Raw genomic sequence first — 20,388 nt, 5'->3', positions numbered from 1 at the left:
CTTGGCCCCAAATTCCAATCATGTTTAATCATTCACTGGCTTGAAATCCTATCGATATTGCTGACATGAGTCAGCGTAGGGAACATTATTTTCTCCCTTTGCGCAGCTAGCTAGCTACTGCTTGGTCGCAGTACAGTGTCATTTACCTGTTTGGAACATGAAACAGGGGCAGTTCCAGCCTAAAAGCACTATGCATTGTGGCGATATCCCCTCCAGCGACGCCAGCGCTTCTTATTAGTTATAGCGGATGCTTGACATTGTTGTTGCGTCAACGACGTGCATGGTAGTATGATAATGACTGACTTGACGCAGATGCACTGAATACCACCAATCCATGTTGACAGCCAACCTTTTCTACCAGCAAAACACCTACATTCTTGCAAAGTAGATCTGTATACACTGAATGCCACCGATCCATGTTGACAGCCAACCGTTTCTACCAGCAAAACACCTGCATTCTTGCAAAGTAGACAGGTGCCAAGGCATGAATCATCATCGTGATCTATGACCTTTTTCTTCCACACCATGTACGTGGTTGATTGTGTTGAGCATGCATCCTGCGGCACTGCGGCAGCGCCGACCGATCTCCAAAAAAAATGTCACGGTTCGCGTGAGACTCGGCCAAAAGCCCAGTTTTCCGCAGGAACGCCACCACCCTCTTGGATCAAGGCGCAGATGCAGCTCCTAAGCGGTGGGAGGTGAGTAGATCAGACCCACCACAAAGTGGTCAAAGACCGAAATCCCATTCACTGCATCCATGTTTCCCTCGTGCCAGGCCACGAGTTCCCAATTAGCTGTGGGTCGCAGCACGACTGGAAAAAATCCGTCCGCTTCCAAGCAGGACTTGAACCTGGTACCCTCTGTTTCTCAATCATGGTCTTAGATCTCCAAAAGAATAACTACATTACTATTATAGCCTTATCACACGACGGTTCGTGCTCACACGATACACGATACTATGCTTCTACGATGCACGCCAAGACACTTCACACGACGACTAGCTTTTTAGACACGATTGTGACAAGCCAGTTCATGAATTGCAGACGCAGCGCATACAAGCCAATTCAAGAAACGCGAAACCGAAATCGAAATCGAAACCGAAATCGAAATCGAAACCGAAATCGAAAACGCACAGTATGGGGGTCAGGGTGTTGCGGGCTACGATCTCGCGGGCTAAGGCCCAGTAAGGCCGCGGTCACACCGAGCTCGATTCAGCCGTTCAGCCGAAACAAGCGCTTGTTTACGTCACTATTACCATGGAAATGGCTGAAAAATGTCCTACAAGCGACTTTCAGCCGTGGCTGACTCTCAGCCGTTTTTTTCCGGCTTGTTTCAGCCACAGCTTGTACAAGCGGCTGAAAGCCGAAATTCAAAAAATAATTTGAGTGCGCTTGGAGCTCCGGAGCACACCTTGTAGTTGACATGATGAACTGATGTTCTTTCTTGTGTCCGTGGAACCGTGCTATCCCTGTGCCTTTGGTTTTGATCGTGAGTCTGTCTACCCCAACTACACTGTATTCAGTTTGATTTGGATTTTGTCCGACGACCATGGATTTCTGCCGCTGTGCCTCTAGACTGCTGCGTAGATTGTTGGAACTGTGGTTTGAGGCCAAGACAAGGCACCACACTCACGACCGAAATCATGAAGAAAGCCGGGTACGAAGAAGAGAGTGGATTGCAAATGAGTTCAATAACGGCAACCGGCGGGGCAGAAAGCTCGACATCAGGAAACACCACCCGAACCATCGCGTCCATGCACACCGAACAAATAAAAAGAGCACGACTTCGCAATTCAGAATCCGGGCTTCCTTTGCTTCTTCATCAAAACTGAACACTAGAACAAGTACAGTTTTAGATCGCGAACGTTCTCTCCAGTTTCTTGCAAACATTGGTGTGTTTCGAGATATTCAAAATTATTTGGCGGGTAAGAAAAACAAGCCATTCAAGCTTTGCACTCAAGGTCTGGTGTGACCGCGTCACAGGGATCACGCAAGCCAGCTGAGCGCCAGCGATAACAAGCCCAAAGTGGCTTGTTTCGGTGTGACCGGGGCCTTAGGGCCTACGGCTCAGATCGATGATCACGCTGGTGATCCTGTCGGACAGCCGAGAATCCGTGACATTCTCCCGTCGTGTGAAAGGGCTATAGGGCTTGAAAGTGATGACGTCAAAAACGGCCAGGGAGTACTAAGTTGACATCAGATTTCTATTTTGGATCCACTAATGTGTGACTTTGCTATTGCCTCAGTATGTGGGTGCATAGCAACCCACTCATGTCGTATGCAGGGGGTAACTTTTACTTCGCTACCAGTTGTAACCCCGCCCCCAGTAGCCAAATCAGTCAGTTTCACTGGATACATCGCCTTGCTGTGAGTAAGACGGCTTGAAATGTGCTTGGATCCATACAAAAACTGGATCCAAGTGGATCCAATTTTTGAATTTTTGAAATTGTTGCTATGCTGTGACGTAGCACTTTCAAGCCCTATTACGGACATGATTTTAATCATTTTATGCATACATGTACATTTTCATTCACTTTTCATCATTTTGTCGGAACTACATTTGTAGGTCTCCGGACTTGGTGAGAAGGCAGAAATGCCTGTTCACTTGGTGAAGTAAAATAAAATAAACAACAACAGCAACACATGGCCATGACAGCAGCGGGTAGAAAAATAATCATGGTTCATTTGCGCCCCTGATTGTCTCCACTTCCAGTATGGTGGGCAGGGAATGTTCAGACTTCAGTGTTCCTGAAGACCCTGGCAAGTCTTGTTTGCATTCAAATATTTTTCTGTGGTGATGAATCACCTGCACTGCGAGATTTCGTTTTGCTTGATGCGATGGACTGTCACTTGCTTCGATTCAGAGAATCAGGGGCATTCGAGCTTACCCCGCAGGCAAATGCCCTTCGCAGTTGATTGCAGGCTGTGGGCTGGTTAGCAGTACAATCTGAGTCGGCCAAATGCACACTCTACAACGCGTCTTGTCCGAATTTGTGCTGCGTTGAAGCTCGACTGAACAGGAGTAAGATTGCCATCTTCAGGGTAGATCTTCATCATTGTTGGTGACAAGCCGAAAGCGCTATCACCAACTAGATAGGGCCTGACCGTTGCATTGTGGCATTGCCAGGATGCTGCGTTCAGCCATCTTCCCTGGTCAATGTTATGCTTGAGCTGAGAGTTATTGTATGCGGCTGCATCACCAGAGCTTCCAGGCAAGCCGATGTCAGCGAACGTGAACAAGCCGTCACTATCGACACACGATCTGGCGTTGCTCGAATGGTCGGGCAAGCAATGCACTGCAAGCCTTTCTGGAGCATCCCAGTACTCGAACAACGCGCGCGCAACGCAGCTTGGGCCTTCGAGTGCCCAAATCTGCCTCCAAAGCCGGCCACGACCGTCCAACCGCTCGCGGGTCCATTTTATGGAACACCCTGCCATCCGACGTGCGTGGTATTACCCAGTACCACCAGTTCAAACACGCCTGCCTCCCGTTAACGCGTTCTGTCTTGCTAGCAGTAGCACCCACTACTGAACACTACAGGAATCTTTGAACGTTTGCGGTACTCCACAGTACCAGTCATGTGCTGTTTACCGCCTCCCCGTTGTTGTATTCTACCGTTAACGTTATTCATTGACTGAGCGTTCTTTGCTTTGTACTACACCCTGCTATCATGTTAGGCTATTTCCTACAATATTTTACTGTTTCCATTCGCTTCCATGTAATTGGGCGACACCGCCCGTTTGGTTCTGCGAATTCAAATAAAAATGTATCTACCTACCTACCTACCGACACGCCGGATAGTACTTATACAACAGGAAGAAAGGAGATGGCTGTGAATGCAGTCTAATGTCTTGCCAGACGCGCCTCAGCCACACACACACACACACACACACACACACACACACACACACACACACTTGTACTTGTACTTGTTGCTCACTGCCAAAACTGGTCACGTGGGCCTCCCCGGGACAGGGGAGAGAGACTCAAACGGAATCTTGGAAAGGTGACTCAATTGGCTATTGAACCGCCCAACTGCCGACACCCCCTGAAATCCCCAAAACTCTGGGTGGACTTGAAAATGATCTCACTTATGGGCTCACCACACCTCAGTAAGTGGGTGAGGACAAGGTGCAGAAAAAGGATTGACGGCATCAGGGTATCCGTCCCGGGATACAACTGCAGTTACCCCTGCCCCAGTGAAGGTAATACTTGTTACTAATGTGAGTGGCTAAATCAGAGTGGATCTGATAAAAGCTTCACTAGCACCATTGATTACACAAGAGTTAATCTAGCCAGAAGCAGTCCATTGTTAACAGGTATGTATACTTCAAATAGAAAGTATGTAAACCCTGAAACCAAGAAAGGTGGCAGATACAACAATACGCCTTTAATCAGCCCAGCCAGTTGGCAAGTTGGCAACAGACGCAACACAATCAGGCATAAGTGTACCCACCAACCGAACTAGCTGGCACACACACACACACCCACGCGCGCGCGCGCGCGCGCACACACACACACACACAAACAGACACACACAGACACACACACGCACACACACACGCACGCGTTCAAGAATGTACACGAACGTGCTAGAATCAGCTTCACCTAGTTCTGTCCCCAATCTGCTAGGTGGCATAGAACCGCGTAGCCATCTTTCCGGCTGCTATTTCCGCATTGCAATGTTGTGCCATTTCCATCGCCATCATAATTCATAATATTGGGCAAGCCTACCCGTCTGGTTCGCGATGTTAGAATAATTATAAGCAAACACAACAGCATTCACCACCGTTTGCGCATACACATACACCTACGCAGTCCTGGTCCATTTCTAACACCGGTGCCACACCGACAATACGATTACGATTCAGAGAGAAAAAAGGATTTTTGCCAGTTAGCTGGCCTCTGCGTACACCGCAGACTCACACCCACACACAACAGAAAGATACAGATCACAGTAGAGTGTGGTCTTTGTTCACTCACGGTGGAAGATGGAAAAGCTTAGCGTAGTGTATACATGAGCAAGAAGAAGGGCATGCCACCTCACGCATATACATGTACACGTATATACCAGACCAACATGATGCAAAAAGTGGTGAACATGGTGAATGGGGCCGCCGGATAATTAACCAGCCCGAAGCTGGCGGAAAAAAAACCCAGGACCCCGGCGGAGACACATCCCTGAGGAAAAACCGGTTAGAATATCCCCATCAGATAAATGAGAAAAACGTAGCCTGCAGGACCTATCCAAAAGTGAGAGTAAAGGGGGGGGGGGCGGGTGGGAAACTACAACGAAAAGAGAAAGACCACGATGAAGAGAAAAGTTTGAGAACACTGACAAAAAACCAGCTGACGCAATCCTGGTGCCGTAACTGTGGTGAAAATGCTGGCAAAAAATACACTTTCAATGAAAAAAAGCTATCAGTACATCCATGTACAGTGGGACGATAATAAAAGAGAAGCGGGAGATCAGTTGTAAGGAGGACGTACATTTACACTCACAAATGAAGGAGAAGGAACACGTGTAGTACCATGCTTCATGTCCATCCCATGCAGTAAATGAATGACAAATCAGACGATAGGAAAGATGCATTGGAAATGGTAGGAAATGTCACTGACCTTGCTAATACTGTTGGACAGCTACACGTGTACATGTACATTGTACATGTACACGACATGTATATGTAGGAACAGCTGTGGCACAGTATTGGCGAGTTATTTCTTCATCTGCACAGCTCACAAGAAGCTGTTGGCATACTCTTTAATAGCGTTGAAACAGTCCCCGGCCTGCTTTTTATTTGCGTTGCATTCGGTCTTCATCCAGCTTCGAAATTGGTCTTCGTCGCCCTTGAACATCAGATACTGCCCGTATACCTGTGAGGCCGAGTCGCTGCCGTTTTGGGTCAGTCTGCCGCCGAGTACACGACCGACGCCAGGAAGTGCAGTAACGGGTTTGCCGCCCATCGGCCCGCTGATGAAATTTTCAAGTTTTATGCTTGTGGACGCTGTGGTGGAACTCATCTGCAAAACATATTCACAACATAAGGATTGACAACACATGTATTAGTTGCTGGTATAAATAATTGCCTAGCACAATGAAGCTGAAGGCTACTCACTCACCCTGGATATCGAAAATGTGTCTAGAAGAAGGATCGTTCTTTGGAATACAAGCACGGACTAGCGGTTCTCTTCGTCGCTCTCAGGAAAATAACTACTGAATGTCTTGGCGCCAAATTCCAATTCATTTATATGTATAATCATTCACTGGTTTGAAATCCTGTCGATATTGCTGACATGAGTCAGCGTAGGGAACATTATTTCCTCCCTAGCGCAGCTAGCTACTGCTTGGCGGCAGTACCGTGTCATGTACATGTACTGTACCTGTTTGAAACATGAAAAAGGGGAAGTCCCAGCCTAAAAGCACTACTAGTATGCATTGTGCTAACGTGTCACAATTATTATCATGTGGTATGTAGATCTACAACTAGTGCTAGACTGCTAGAACACGACTGCACGCTCCGTGAAGCACGATATTATGAGACTTGGTTTCGTGCACTCTTCTTGTCTTGACCTCGATTTTCTTGGCAGACTGGTCTTGAACGGGGCGTGACTGACAGACTTGAGTAACAACGTAACGTCGTTGGAGGGTGATCCGGAGATCTTCACAGACATGCTACACAACCTACTGCACGGACCAGAAAAATAATCCTGGTAGTGCTAGGGATTAGGAGTGTCAGTCAGTATGTCAATGACATAAATGTACAATCATGTACATTTATGTGTACTGAAGTACAGTCATGTACATCTCCATGATGTACAATGTACTCAATCTGTGGACAGAACTGTTTCGTCCTTTGTGGACATGTACAATGACTATGTATAACTATGTTGTCACCTTTGTCATGTACATGTACATGTAGATGTAGGTCGATCATGGCCTCACAACCACACCTCCGTTCTTTCGTCTCTTTCTGAACAGATGTGAGGGTATGCGAGCGCCTCTGGAGTTTTGTTTTCTACCAAGGACTTTAGGTCCTTTGCATGTTTTGTGCATGCCTCCGTCAACAGGTTCTGTATGCGATGTGTACAACGACGGATATGTATGTATGTATGTATATTTTTATTTGAATTCGCAAGTACACACGGGCTACAAGCCCAATTACATGGAAGCGAATGCCATAATGAGGCCAATTAAGAAAAAAATAGGTGGAGGAAGGAGGAGGACGGTAGCAAAGCACAGGGAGGACAACTCAGGACCAAAATCAACAATTGCACAAATGTGAGAGCACCTGAGACCGAGGGTACCTGTGGAGCGATAAAATGCAAAGCAAACAGAAGAAAGGAAATCACAAGCCAATACACGCTAAACTGCACTAGAGTTAGAATGAAGGGGAAAACCGGAGCTCAACAAAATTATAACGTACAAAGTCATAATAAGAAGTCAACTGGATGAGAAGTAGCACAAGCAAACATTTCCTGACAACGAGAGGGGATAATGTCACTACGGTCCTTTGACCCATGAGACTGTGACTGTGTGCACTGACATTCTGGTGACAGCTCGTTGACATTTCGTTTGGCACTCTCTGGAGAAAAAGGAGCAGTACATATTATTGTATTGCGTTCATGACTTTGTTGTAGTGTGGCGATGACAGCAGAATTTGTTCTCTTCGTTGCTGTTCATGAGTAGCAAAGTATTTACGCAGATCCTACCTGCACCTGCCCTTTCACTGTACAGTGTGCCAGTACTGTGGAAGTGTGAAGGATTACAATGAAGATCGTGAGACACACGCAACCGATCGCCAGACGGGAGGGCACGAACAGTGCAGTTTGGGTTTCTTTCTACTGCTGGAGCAACCTACTCTTTTCCATGTTTCATATTTGGGGAATCCCTCAAAATAATAATAATACTTGTAATTAAATGTTGCGACAGAGCTTTCGGCCATATTTTCAATTCATTGCATTCCCAACTCATCACAACCACGCGCTCTTCAGCCTCTTCAGTCTCGCCTCGCCTGCATACATGGACATTGCAACATCATAATAATAAACAACATACACGTACTTTCCATTGTCATCAGTATTCCGCGTAAGATTTTCGTCGCTTGTGTGGTGTGTTTCTCCACCAATGAGCGCGTACTATGATTTATCGCTGTTCTCACACTTTACCATTTTAGCAGCTTGCATATGCCATTGATATATGTGGAGAGAGCGGAATTGCGCCATTTCTGGTGTATAAGAATGATCATTCCTCCTTTATCATCATTATCATCCTCTACTGATGAGCTCCGACAGGGAGCGAAACAGCTGTCTAGAGGCGTGGAGCAATATTATCTCTCAACGGAAGTGTCCTTGCTGGTGTCTGTATGGTTCGGCTGAAGAGCGCGTGGTTGTGATGAGTTGGGAATGTAATGAATTGAAAATACTTGTACTAATAATGATAATACGAAGTAGTGGTTGCGACTTCGGCGATGATTTGTAAGAAAGGGTTTGCTCCCCACACCACAGCTCACGCTATTCCGCCTACGTGTCAAGTGTCAAGTAACGTCGGCGGAATAGCGCGAGCTCCGGTGTGGGGAGCAAACCCTTTCTTACAAATAATAATACTTGTAATAATAATAATATCCCACAGTTCTGTTGAGCACTGTACCACTGGATCCCGATGTGTGTGTGTGTGTGTGTGTGTGTGTGTGCATGCGTGTGTGTGTGTGTGTATCTTGTGTGTGCGTGTGTTGTGTGTGTGGGGGGGGGGGATGTGGGTGTGAGCAAGGTAGCTTTCTCGCGTTTCGTGGTTGCACTCTACAGGATCATGCTTGTCCCATTTCCCGCAGCTCTTGCGTTGCTCACTTGACTGACTCACGACTGCCATCCAGAACACACGAGAAGTCCATCGAACCTTACACTCGGCGAACCTGCAAGAAAGCACCACTGGCTGCTCAATACACAGCACTTCGGGGAATTCAGCCCTCATCAGCCAAGGGAAACAGTGCCTGAAGAGCACCGCTTATCATGTATAGTGCTGTCCAGGCACAAACATCACCAGGGGGATACAATCTTACGGAGACGCTCCGTTTCCAGAGCGACAAACACGTTGTGAACAATAGATAGCAGCGTGAGTCAGTGTCGCCCATGGAGGTGCTGAAGTTTTGGAAAACCGTGCCTTTTTCGTACTGGCATGTGGCTATAATATTTAAGTACAACAAAATACATCAGTATCCCCATGCCAAGGTGTCCATGCATGCTGGAGTCTGGAGATTAATATGGAAAAGAAAACAATATTTCTTCTATGCCACATTAGTTGACTTCTTCTGTGAAAAGATATTTTCATTACCACAATTTAAATTAGTTTGAGTAAAGTACCTTTGAAAATTATCATGTTCAACTGTCTTCTGGTAGCAGCCTACCCATAAACTTCATATGGCATTCAATTGACCGTAACTTTGGTGTCTCTCAATGGATTTGAGTGAAATTTTCACCACACACTCCTGCCACTATGCTGGCCCTCTGGACATGATTTAAAAGTTCTTGCGCCTCACTGACAGGCTTTCCAGCCCGAAAAGCTCAAAATTCCGGCATAGTGCCACGGTGTGCGAGCCACCCAGGAGCCAACAAAATGAATTCACAATTTTTTTCACATTTTCTTGCCCATTCTGTCCGTGCGCGGTCCCAAAAACAAGTCCAGAAGCAGCCATGGGTGGTGGGATAGGGCCCCTCAACGTGGCCCTGGAATCTGTCACTACAGCACGAGTGGGCGTTCTCTCACAGACTCCCACAGACCGAAGTCAATTTTTGAATTCTTTTAGGTTTAGGGTGTGCTACGAGATCATACCTTTGATACAACATCCAGTGCTGGGACCTCCACAGCGCTGCACACCAAATCCAGGATACCCTCAAAAATCGGCAAAGATTACCACTCACGTTCCACTACTGCCTAGTGGTGACTCCTACCTGACTTCTTGACACGACTCAAACTTGCCAAAGTCACTAAATCAACGTAAACAATAATCAAGCCACATATCTGCAACGTCATGAGGGTGCTGGCAAAAGTCCTGCTGCGGCTTCGCCCGCCGCCGTGCAGCCCAATACGTGGGTAAAAAACATGATTTTTTTGGACTTTTTTGGACTTGGAGCAAAACTCTGCACACTTTGGCGTGTTTCCATGATACGACAAGTTGCGCACGGTCTGCTCACATTCAAATACTGTGCTGCCAAAAATGACAGCGTGCGACAAAAAATTCTTTCCTAGCAAGGGCACATTCTCGGCCATAACTCTTGAACGGCGGGTCAGATCAAGACAAAATTGTGAGAGATTTTGCAGCTATTCATGCTCTTTCAACTGACGTAGCACTCGATATGAATTCACAAATTCGATTTTTCAGCGAATTTTTGGGTAGTCTGCCACCATTAATCGTCATACTCGTCCAGTCGATGTCGCCCCCACCCTGCGAATAATCAGCTCATCTCTCCCGTACCTCCACCTCTCCTTCCATCATGGCCGAACATCAACCATACGTCTTCTTTTTTCTTCAAATTATTAGAGCAATATCCATAGCCTGCACAGTCATGACTCATGGCTGCTAAAATCCAGAGGTCATGACGTCATGACTTCGAAACATGCATAATGTACACGTACACAGAGTTTTGGGGACTACTCGTCACTATGTCGTCCGCCCCGGGATACATGATAAAGGCTGATTCACTCGCATCTTCTACTACATGTACTGTATCAGTGTGAGAAAGAACTTTGAGAAGACGAGTTCGAGCATAAAATAATGCATTGCCATGATTTCTACACTGCCTTTCATTGAAAACACTATCTCCATGACTTCCGAACCCTTTACCATGCAGACCACCAGTGCTGATCAGGTGCATGGTACACAATTGTGTAGCCTATATACTAGAACTGTGGTACAATCATGAAGTTATGCTCCTACCTCCGAAAGGATGCCAAATAATGCTCCAAATTTTCAACCACCAAATTATGCCAATAATTATGCCGGCATAATCCGCCGGTGCCTAGCCATGAGTCTAATGTCTTTCCCATTACAACTGGTGTCCCTCAAGGAAGTATATTGGGGCCTACACTGTTCTCGTTATACCTGAATGACAGTGACACTACTCTCGGAGAGGGAGTAGACCTCGCTGTCTACGCGGACGACACCACGCTGTATCAGTGTCTTGCAGTGGACGCAGATGTGAATGAACAAAGCTGTGTTTTTGCAGCATGCAGTGTATGACCTCTCCGCCTGGGGCAAAGCCTGGAAGATCTCATTTGATTCCACCAAATCCCAGGCCCTCACCATCGATCATCATCGGCCACGTCAGCAGCTCACAGCCATCTCCTTCGATCGAGCTGCAGGTGTGGAAGAAGCATAGCTCAAGCTTCTAGGAGTCCAGTTCGACACACAGTTGTCTTTAACTAACTTAAAAAATGACTTACCATCTGATCAGCACTTGTGCTCTGTAGCCGTACGTGCACGCCAGCGGTTACATTTCCTGGACAGAGCTGCTCCAATCCTTGCCGCTCGTGGAAGAGAGCTAGTCTACAACGGCTTCGTCAGACCAATAATGGAATAGTGCCCGCTGGTCTGGATGGGGGCTGCCACTACAACCCTTCGCCAGCTCGATGCAGTTCAGTTACGAGCTCTCAAGATAATCTCTCGTGAGACATGGCTCCCACGTCTGGCCCTCCCCCGTGCTGTCGCTGCTCACACGTACTTATAAAAAATAAATAAAATAGAATAAAAAAACTTATACAAGCTCCAGTGTCTCCCAACTACATGTAGCTCACCATTGCGAGCAATGATCCCTGCGTTGCACCAGAGCTGCAAGGGCATCCTCGTACTTGCCAGCAGAGCCGGATTTGCCACGAAATGCAGTTTGCCATGCCCCACAACCGTCACTTACGCAACAGTGTACAGCGATCATTTCCGTCCGCCATCTTTGAGGAGTGGAATCGCCTTCTTTCAGACCTTATCGCAGCACCACCTACTCTACCTCGCCTCCAGCAGTTCACATAAGGCGTTCATAAGCATCTGCGATCTGCTGACTGGCATTGGTCCTCTACACACCTGTAATCTGTGTGTGTGTGTGTGTGTGTGTGTGTGCGCGCGCGCGCGCGTGTGAATGCTTGTGTGTGTGTGGGGGGGGGGGTATGCATTCGGATGGCTGTTGCTGGGCGTATGTAGTCAATGTGTTGTGTGCCTGCACCTCAAATTTCCCTCCCATTCTACACATTGCGTGACTGTGCTGCCACCCTTCTTTCCCATTTCCTCTGTAGTGCTCCTGCTATTTTTCTATTAATAATTATCGTATTTTTCTGTTTGCGGCACACGAGCAGTGCTGAAACCAAGACCTCTGGTCGGTGTAGCTGCTCTTGCTCCGCCTCCACTGCTTCAGCTGCCATCGCTATGTGCATCTCTGTGTGTTTTTGCTGGCGTTTGCCCCATGATAGTTTGTGGTTGTATTGTAACAAAAGAAGAAAAACAAGATCTCTTCAGCAATGGGTTATCGGTCTATCAGAGAAGGGCTTTCGAGTTCTTGGCTGCCCCGAAGCTGTGCGCATGTGCATGGACATCGTGAGGACGCAGTTTTGTTAGACGAACAAATAATTCACAATGCTCTCAGTACTCTGTCAGTTTTGTGCCTAGTTGTTGCACCTTCTGACTGTATCTAGTATCTGGTTACAGTGATGGAAAGTTACTCTTAACTCGTTTCCATATGACTGTATGTATTACTGCACAAGGACCAGTGCAATACCGGCCGATATCTGCACGAACGGCGAAGCCGTAAGTGCAGATATTAGGCCTTGACGGATTATGCTAGCATAATTTTTCGCATAATTCCTACCAAAATCGAATAATCGCATAATTCGAGGCAAATTGCATACGAATCGCATAAAATTGTAATAATCCGCCTGTTCGCATCAAATTCCATACAGTTATGCATGTACATGTTCTACAAGTACAAGTACAAGTAGATGCACTAGGAGGTTGTAGGTTTACGACTCCCTTGATAACATGTCCAGTCCACTACAATCAGTGATGGTCGTAGCTAGGTCGGACGGTGCGTTGAGCCCGTTGAACTTTTGCTACTACAGTACAACATGGTACAACGCCCTCTACAAAAAAATTCCCTTGTTATTTTGCACAGAACCATTATGCATTAGCAGCATATGTGAGCATAATGCGGCATAATATGATAACTTTTAGCATAAAAATAGCATAATTCTGCAATTTTTTCAGCAATGCGAAAAGCATAATTTCACGAAAATATTAGCATAATCCGTCAAGGCCTAGCAGATATCGACGCCGGTATAGGGCTTGAAAGTGATGACGTCAAAAACGGCCAGGGAGTACTAAGTTGACATCAGATTTCTATTTTGGATCCACTAAGGTGTGACTTTGCTATTGCCTCAGTATGTGGGTGCATAGCAACCCACTCATGTCGTATGCAGGGGTGACTTTTACTTCGCCACCAGTTGTAACCCCGCCCCCAGTAGCCAAATCAGTCAGTTTCACTGGTTACATCACCTTGCTGTGAGTAAGACGGCTTGAAATGTGCTTGGATCCATACAAAAACTGGATCCAAGTTTTTGAATTTTTGAAATTGTTGCTATGCTGTGACGTAGCACTTTCAAGCCCTATTGCACGCGTCCGAGTGCAGTAATACATTTATCGCGCCCCTGCCACCACACAGTCTGTCACCACACACTTGACACAGTCTGGTGCAACCCTGCTATCATTTCACAGTCATACAACACAGCACAACCAGTCGCGTTCATTTTTACTTTTAGAGGAACACTTCTTTCGAGCAGCTGCTGTATATATGGGGGATCCTGGAAGTAGCGGGACAGCTTGCTCATGTCGTCGTCGTTGATGGGGTGTTTGTGCTCCACCGCTTTGACTTCTCCCGCTTTCTTTGGCTTCATGAGGAAAGCCTTCAATGCAATGTTTGCGTCCTTGAACGCTGGGTCACTGTGGACGTTCATGGGCCGCTTCAACTCGACAAGCTTGCGATGTATTGCGGAGCGGAAATCGAGCAAGCTTGATGCAGAGTAGAACTTCACTCCAGCTTTCTTCGGACGGAATTCGACGTATGCATGTCGCAGAATGTAAGCTAGGTCGCTTGCCGTAACCGTACTCAGGTCACAGCGTCGTCCTGTGTCTTTACAATACTCGTCGAATAAGCGGAGCCATTTGTCAGTTGCCTGCTCTGTGTTTTTGTTTTTCTGCTCAGAAACGAGGCTGTCGATGGCGGCGTCGGACAGTTTCTCAAATCGCGATATCGGCTGTCGACAGTCTTCTCCAATACTTTACTTGGGCGTCTGCTGTCTCGACTCTCACGGAGCTTGTGAAGTTGACTTGGCGGACGCAAGCCGGGTCCACATTCGCTTCCGCGACATCGTCCCCGACCAATTATTATTTTGGTGTGCTGCAGCAAGTCAGCAGCGACTCCCTGGCGGAGCGACTCGCAATATGTATCTAATATTGACTGAGTACGAGGTCAATAGGGAATAAAAGCCGAGTAAAAGACCGAGGCGAAGCCGAGGCCTTTTACGAGGTTTTTATTTCCTATACTGACCAAGTACGAAGTCAATATTAGATTTATCACGACAAACAGTCCGTATTTCAAATTCCAGAACGATAACCTCATGAATCCCGGTTTTATGATTGCACAACCGTTGCACCACCACCTACTCATGCAGTGACAATGCTGCACTAGGCACCGTTCAACTGCGCAACCCCTAAGCAGTCAAATATAAGCAGTCAATATAGCCCTAAGGAGTGAAATATGCAGGAATATTTGACTGCTTAGGTATGGCAAAAATCTATGTGATTCAATACTAAGGGAGTGATAATCCCCAGTACACCGCCAGCCAATGACTATGTGGATGCACTGCAGTGCGATATTGCACCCTGGCGAGTGAGCGTGCAAATAACCTATATCTGCACGCTCACTTAGAAGCGAACGTGCAAATAACCTAATTAATAAAGTATATTTGCACGCTTAGTTCGAAGTGAGCGTGCAAATATAGGTTACTAGCAGCACCCCCGGCCAGCGTTGCCTGGCCGAATTATTATTATTATTAATTCAACATCTCCTGGCTCGTCAGAAGACTGCCAATATATATGAGAAGTCGGGTGGTAGCCAACCACGGCGAACTGAATAATAAGGAGAGAAACAAAGAGAGTACTGCAAGGGGAGGCATGACGAAAATGGTGAGATTATTTAGGACGAAGAAGCTGAAGCTTGAACTCCTTAATGTCTGTGCATGCTTTAAGGCTAGTTGGCAGGGAAGACCAGAGAGTGTACGCAGAGAAGATAGGAGATTTCAGAAACAGGGAGGTATTGGCACGGAGTAATGAGAAGGAATGACGTGTTGATCTGGTGGACACAAACCAGTTATACTTAGCAAAGTGTTTGGGAGCCAGGTCTAACAAGATCATGTGTACAAGGATGCAAAGATGTTGCTGGTGTCGCTCTAAGAGGGGAGATACTGAAGCTAAACTGTAGAATGTGGCATATCATGCGCATGCGGGTGAAGCAAGTACATGAACAGCACACGTGCTCAGCACGTGGTGGTCGCCAGACCGCTGAAGTCCTATCCTGGTGAGGGAGGTTCTTCATCGTTGGAAGAAGAAGGAGGGACGTCTGTTACGCCTTCGGGAGGCTGGTCAGGGTTGTCCATTACCTGGTGGCGGATGAAGCGGCTCAAAAAATTCATAAACTAATACTTACGAACAAAAGTGCGATGCGCTCTTCACTGCAGATCAGATGCAGAGTGCAGTCAGTGCAGATCTTTAAAAATTTGTATCCTTTTGTTGCAGATGTTTCTATTTGCAGAGAACGGTTCACGTGGTCCGCAGCGCTTGTGCGGCTGCTGGTGCTACCTATGGCCTAGGCTAGGTGGCTACATGATTCGCACGCTTCGCGTGCTCAGTGCTTCTGCGCGCGGCTGCTACTGCTACTCGACCGTACTCGTACTGATCGTGTCTGCTACCTACATGTACACTGTTCCCACGCTTGGCGTGCTCAGCACGTGGTGGTGGCTACACGATTCGCACGCTTTGCGTGCTCAGTGCTTCTGTGGCCCGGCTGCTTCCGCTAGCTACACGATTCGCACGCTTCGCGTGCTCAGTGCTTCTGCGGCCGCTAGCTACACTGTTCGCACCCTTCGCGTGCTCAGGGCAGCGCTGCTCCGCAGGATGGCCTGAGCGTAACACACAGACACACGTCACAGGTGCCTCTTCTTTATAAGTAAAGATGATTTGCACGCTCACTCGCCGGGGTGCAATATTGCACTGCAGTGCATCCACATTGGCTGGCGGTGTACTGGGGAATATTGCACGTTCAGTAAGGCCGCTGATTGGCTCAAACCATGGAGACACTCACGTGGGGTGCGATAAGTCCTTTTCCTTTCTACATTTTATTATTGGCTCAACATCCGAGTTTCAAATCCGCGATATTCATTTTAAAACAAAATTGCGTCACGATTTATTGAAAGTGGTATAGTTGGTGGTACGAGTGTTCAAAACCATTTGAACTTCAAACTGTTCGTCTTCTTTTTGACATGCTCTCTTTCCATCGTCCTTAGCTTTTGTTTGTTGTGAGTTGTTTTGGCTTTCTCCTGTACCTCTGGGGGATGCCAAGTGATGGTTTTGAGAGGCTGGTGATGGCTGTGAGCGAGAGTTTGCCGATCGGCGTCGTCCTCGCTGTAGCGATGAAAATACTAGTTACTGCGCACCTGGCAGATATCACAACACGTCGGAGCGTCCAGGAGCAAAGGAATCTTGGGTTTTCACTGGAATCTAGTTCCTCCAGCATCGTGTAGCCCACCGTCGGTGAATGGCGGTCCAGAAAGGTCGACCCTGGTCTTCTGCAGCATCTCGCAGTCCTGCGAGGCACACCGTGTACGCCTGCCATGTATTGTACAAATAAAACTCATGCAGTGGTGGACTCTACAGTGATGAGTCTCAGCCTGTATGCTGCAAAATACACAGGAAATGTGACTGGTGTCTGTACACTCAGTGACTGGACGCCAACACCCCAGTCTTTTCCTGCAGGATCTGTTTGACATTGACATTATGCAGTAGGTCGGCATTGACCTGGTTTGGCAGCTATCGCAATAGTATCTGCCTGGTTGGATGTAGCAGGTTGGTGTTTGCTCGTCGTCCAGTCCGGAATTTTCTTGTAACTCACGGTGGAGTACGCGCAGGGTTTGTGATCATCCCTGTTCACTTCAATATTATCAAACACAACGTTCCCTTTGTCACTCATCTTATCCTGAGTACTGAATTTGCTGACAATATTGCACCACACTTGTCACAACCTACCGCCACTGCTGGCGGTGGCGACTGGTTCGTCAATGGCGGCGACAAGGCTGACTGACTAGCTTTGAGACAGTGGCCTCGTTGTCAACCCCGCGGCAGCGTAAAGGTTGATTTTATCGATCCAGCCTCAGCGCCATGTTGACGACGCCCTAGTGACTGTGTGTCATGGATTGCCTTGCCATCAGCGGTCATTGCCGTCCACCTTGGTGCAGCCCTCAACAACTGGCTCAGCCCATGGGAGTCTCAAGTGGACAAAGTTGTTGCCAAAGTAGCTCAGAAGATTGGTGCATCGTGGTGTAGGTGAGCACATAACTAGGACTTCCCAGCGCCTATTTGTCCAGGCTGCGATACTATGTGACATGCTGTACTGCACATTCTTTTCAGGACTGCAAGGCCGGCAGCTGGACCGACTGCAGGGGCCGCGCACATGCAGGCCGCCTGTTGCCAGTGCAGCATTCTGGAACATTCCTTCCTTCTGAGATCCGTGGAATAATAACTTTCTTTGCTTCAAAGCAAGTTGCTTACCTTTCTGTTGTGCTCCCAGTGTCCTTACAACAATAACCTACAGCAATGTTCTATTTTCCTTTCCATTCCCCAACTAATGAATACTACAATGTCGATTCTATTTCTGAATACTTTAGTGTGTGCCTGCGCACGCACGTGTGTGTGTGTGTGTGTACCTCACTCGCCACTCGAAGTTCTGTTCCCCATCACTGGAACACTGCCTGTTCTTTCAGGACCTGCCATCATCTGCGGATGGGCATTCAATGATTGTATTGTGTGTGTGTGTGTGTTTCATTCAGAATCAGATCCGCTATCGTTGCTATAAGAGAAAATCTATGGGTTCACATCCAGTGCATTTGTAGATTTGCTGTTCTCGCCATGGGTGCATACATGGGACATTGTGTGTGTGTGTGTGTGTGTGTGTGTGTGTGTGCGCGCGTCTGTGTGTATGGGGATATTGTCTGTATCGGCTTTTGGTACTAATCTGTCCCTGCGGGAATTTGCGGAAAAAGTCATTGAAAACTTGCGCAAGAAATTGCGGCAGAAAACAACAAAAAATGCGGCGGAAAGATGCGGAACTTGCCAGGAACTCGCGGAATTATTGGCAGGAAATTGCGGATTTTGGCCAAATCACGAAATTTGTTGCATCCTTAGAATCGCTATTTGCGTACTGTGCAAATAATCCACGTACAGGATCATAGAAAGCACTGTATACTGCGTGAAAAGTGCAGAAAAATGTAAAAAGAAGTGCAGAAAACAACAAAAAATGCGGGAAATCGGGGACTTTTCAGAAATTTGCGGGTTTTGGCCAAAATCGCGAAATTTGTTGCATCTGTGGAATCGCGATTTCCTGGAGGGACAGACTAATGTTCAGGTCTGTGCTTGCATGTGTGAACATGAAATTGTTCGGTTCTGTGCATGCTATTGCTATGTTGTATATTATTGTATGTATGTGTGCATTTCCACGAACAGTGTAGATGAGCGTGGACAGTGCATTCATCCCTCATCAACCACTTCCCTTTTCAGACTTGGGCTTACGAGAGGTTTTTCTGCGTACCTCTCATTTTTGTTTGTTTCTCTCTGATACTGTATCGATGCCGGTACCTGTACCTCGATGTGTTCCTCTATCTGCAGTCGCCTTTAACCTCCGGTCAAGTTAACGTTTATTGTGCTCTATTTATCGTGCGAATCAAAATGAACATTAACCCTCATGCCACACAAGAGAGACGAGCCTGTGGGGTGTCGCAAGCGTTTATTCCAGCATGAACAATCATGAGCCTGTGATCGGTAATCAAGTATGACGTACATGTACTCAGTATGAGGTCATGATTATAAATGATGTACACATATCACGCATCAGAGAGGCAAGGACAGCAGAAGCGACCCGCGGGGTCGTGCGCCGTCGGAACGGCTACGTGTACTACTAGGTTGCTATGGCAGCGGAACACTAAATCTGAGTACACATGAATAGTTCAATGGTGCCGATGTGCGTGCACTATGCGGCGCCCATCGGCAGCACCCGTGCCTCCTGCCTTTTAAACGGTGCGGGAGGGTGGGAAACAATTTCTGCGGCGGGCAGGCACAACAAACAACTGGTGAATGTCTTTACGTGTTCCTGCCTTGCGAGGGTGGCCTTGGGTGAGCTTGCACCCAAGGCGGATAGGTGGCTTATACGGCATGCCGTACGCGCATCGCGGTTGCGAATGCTTGCGTGGGGCCCCGCGCGGGAGCCCGGCAGTGCGTACGACTTTTGCGGAGGTCGTATGAGACTTAGCCGGTTTTGGCGTGTCTGCGGACGGCATCTCCATGCGGGAGATGCGGCTCTGTGACATGTAGGTTAACTACGGTTTGCGCAACGCAAACCAACATTTAACCCTCATGCCACACAAGAGAGACGAGCCTGTGGGGTGTCGCAAGCGTTTATTCCAGCATGAATAATCATGAGCCTGTGATCGGTAATCAAGTATGACGTACATGTACTCAGTATGAGGTCATGATTATTATGATGTACACATATCACGCATCAGAGAGGCAAGGACAGCAGAAGCGACCCGCGGGGTCGTGCGCCGTCGGAACGGCTACGTGTACTACTAGGTTGCCATGGCAGCGGAACACTAAATCTTAGTACACATGAATAGTTCAATGGTGCCGATGTGCGTGCACTATGCGGCGCCCATCGGCAGCACCCGTGCCTCCAATAAAGGTACCGAGTGGCTTGCGACACGCAGGCTCTAGTAGTGCTGTGGCATGCCTGCGGCCTGTGAATGTACGTACGATATGCCCCGCTGGACCAGCGGCCTGCAGCCGTCAGGGCATACTCTGGGGCGCCTCGATCTGCCGTGTGTGTAGCTCCCCCGGCGCGTAAGGAATGACCGCTGATGCTTGGACAGCATTTGTGTAGGACAGCATTGATGTCGTTCGGCGTGAGATGGTGAGCATCCTGAAACTTGAAGAGGGGTTGCTCGTCATTGCTCCATTTGCTGGACCGAATGAAGCCTGCAGGGCTCGGACGGGACATAGTGTGGGGTCAGCGTAGCGGTGCAGCGCTACTTCC

General features: G+C 47.7%; 1 long non-coding RNA gene across 1 annotated transcript; it reads right to left on the bottom strand.

The window, feature by feature from the left end:
- Positions 1–4,952: 4,952 nt before the first annotated feature.
- Positions 4,953–6,348, bottom strand: LOC135812135 (uncharacterized). Its single transcript, XR_010552758.1, has 2 exons — positions 6,121–6,348; positions 4,953–6,021 (listed from the first exon to the last, which is right to left on the bottom strand). It is a non-coding gene; the product is annotated as an uncharacterized LOC135812135 (long non-coding RNA).
- Between the last annotated feature and the right edge of the window lie 14,040 nt (positions 6,349–20,388).

This window comes from Sycon ciliatum, chromosome 3 (genome assembly GCF_964019385.1).
Source record: "Sycon ciliatum chromosome 3, ocSycCili1.1, whole genome shotgun sequence".
Lineage (NCBI taxonomy): Eukaryota > Metazoa > Porifera > Calcarea > Leucosolenida > Sycettidae > Sycon > Sycon ciliatum.
Note: the sequence above shows the minus strand (reverse complement) of the source record. Positions and strands in the feature narration are given on the sequence as shown.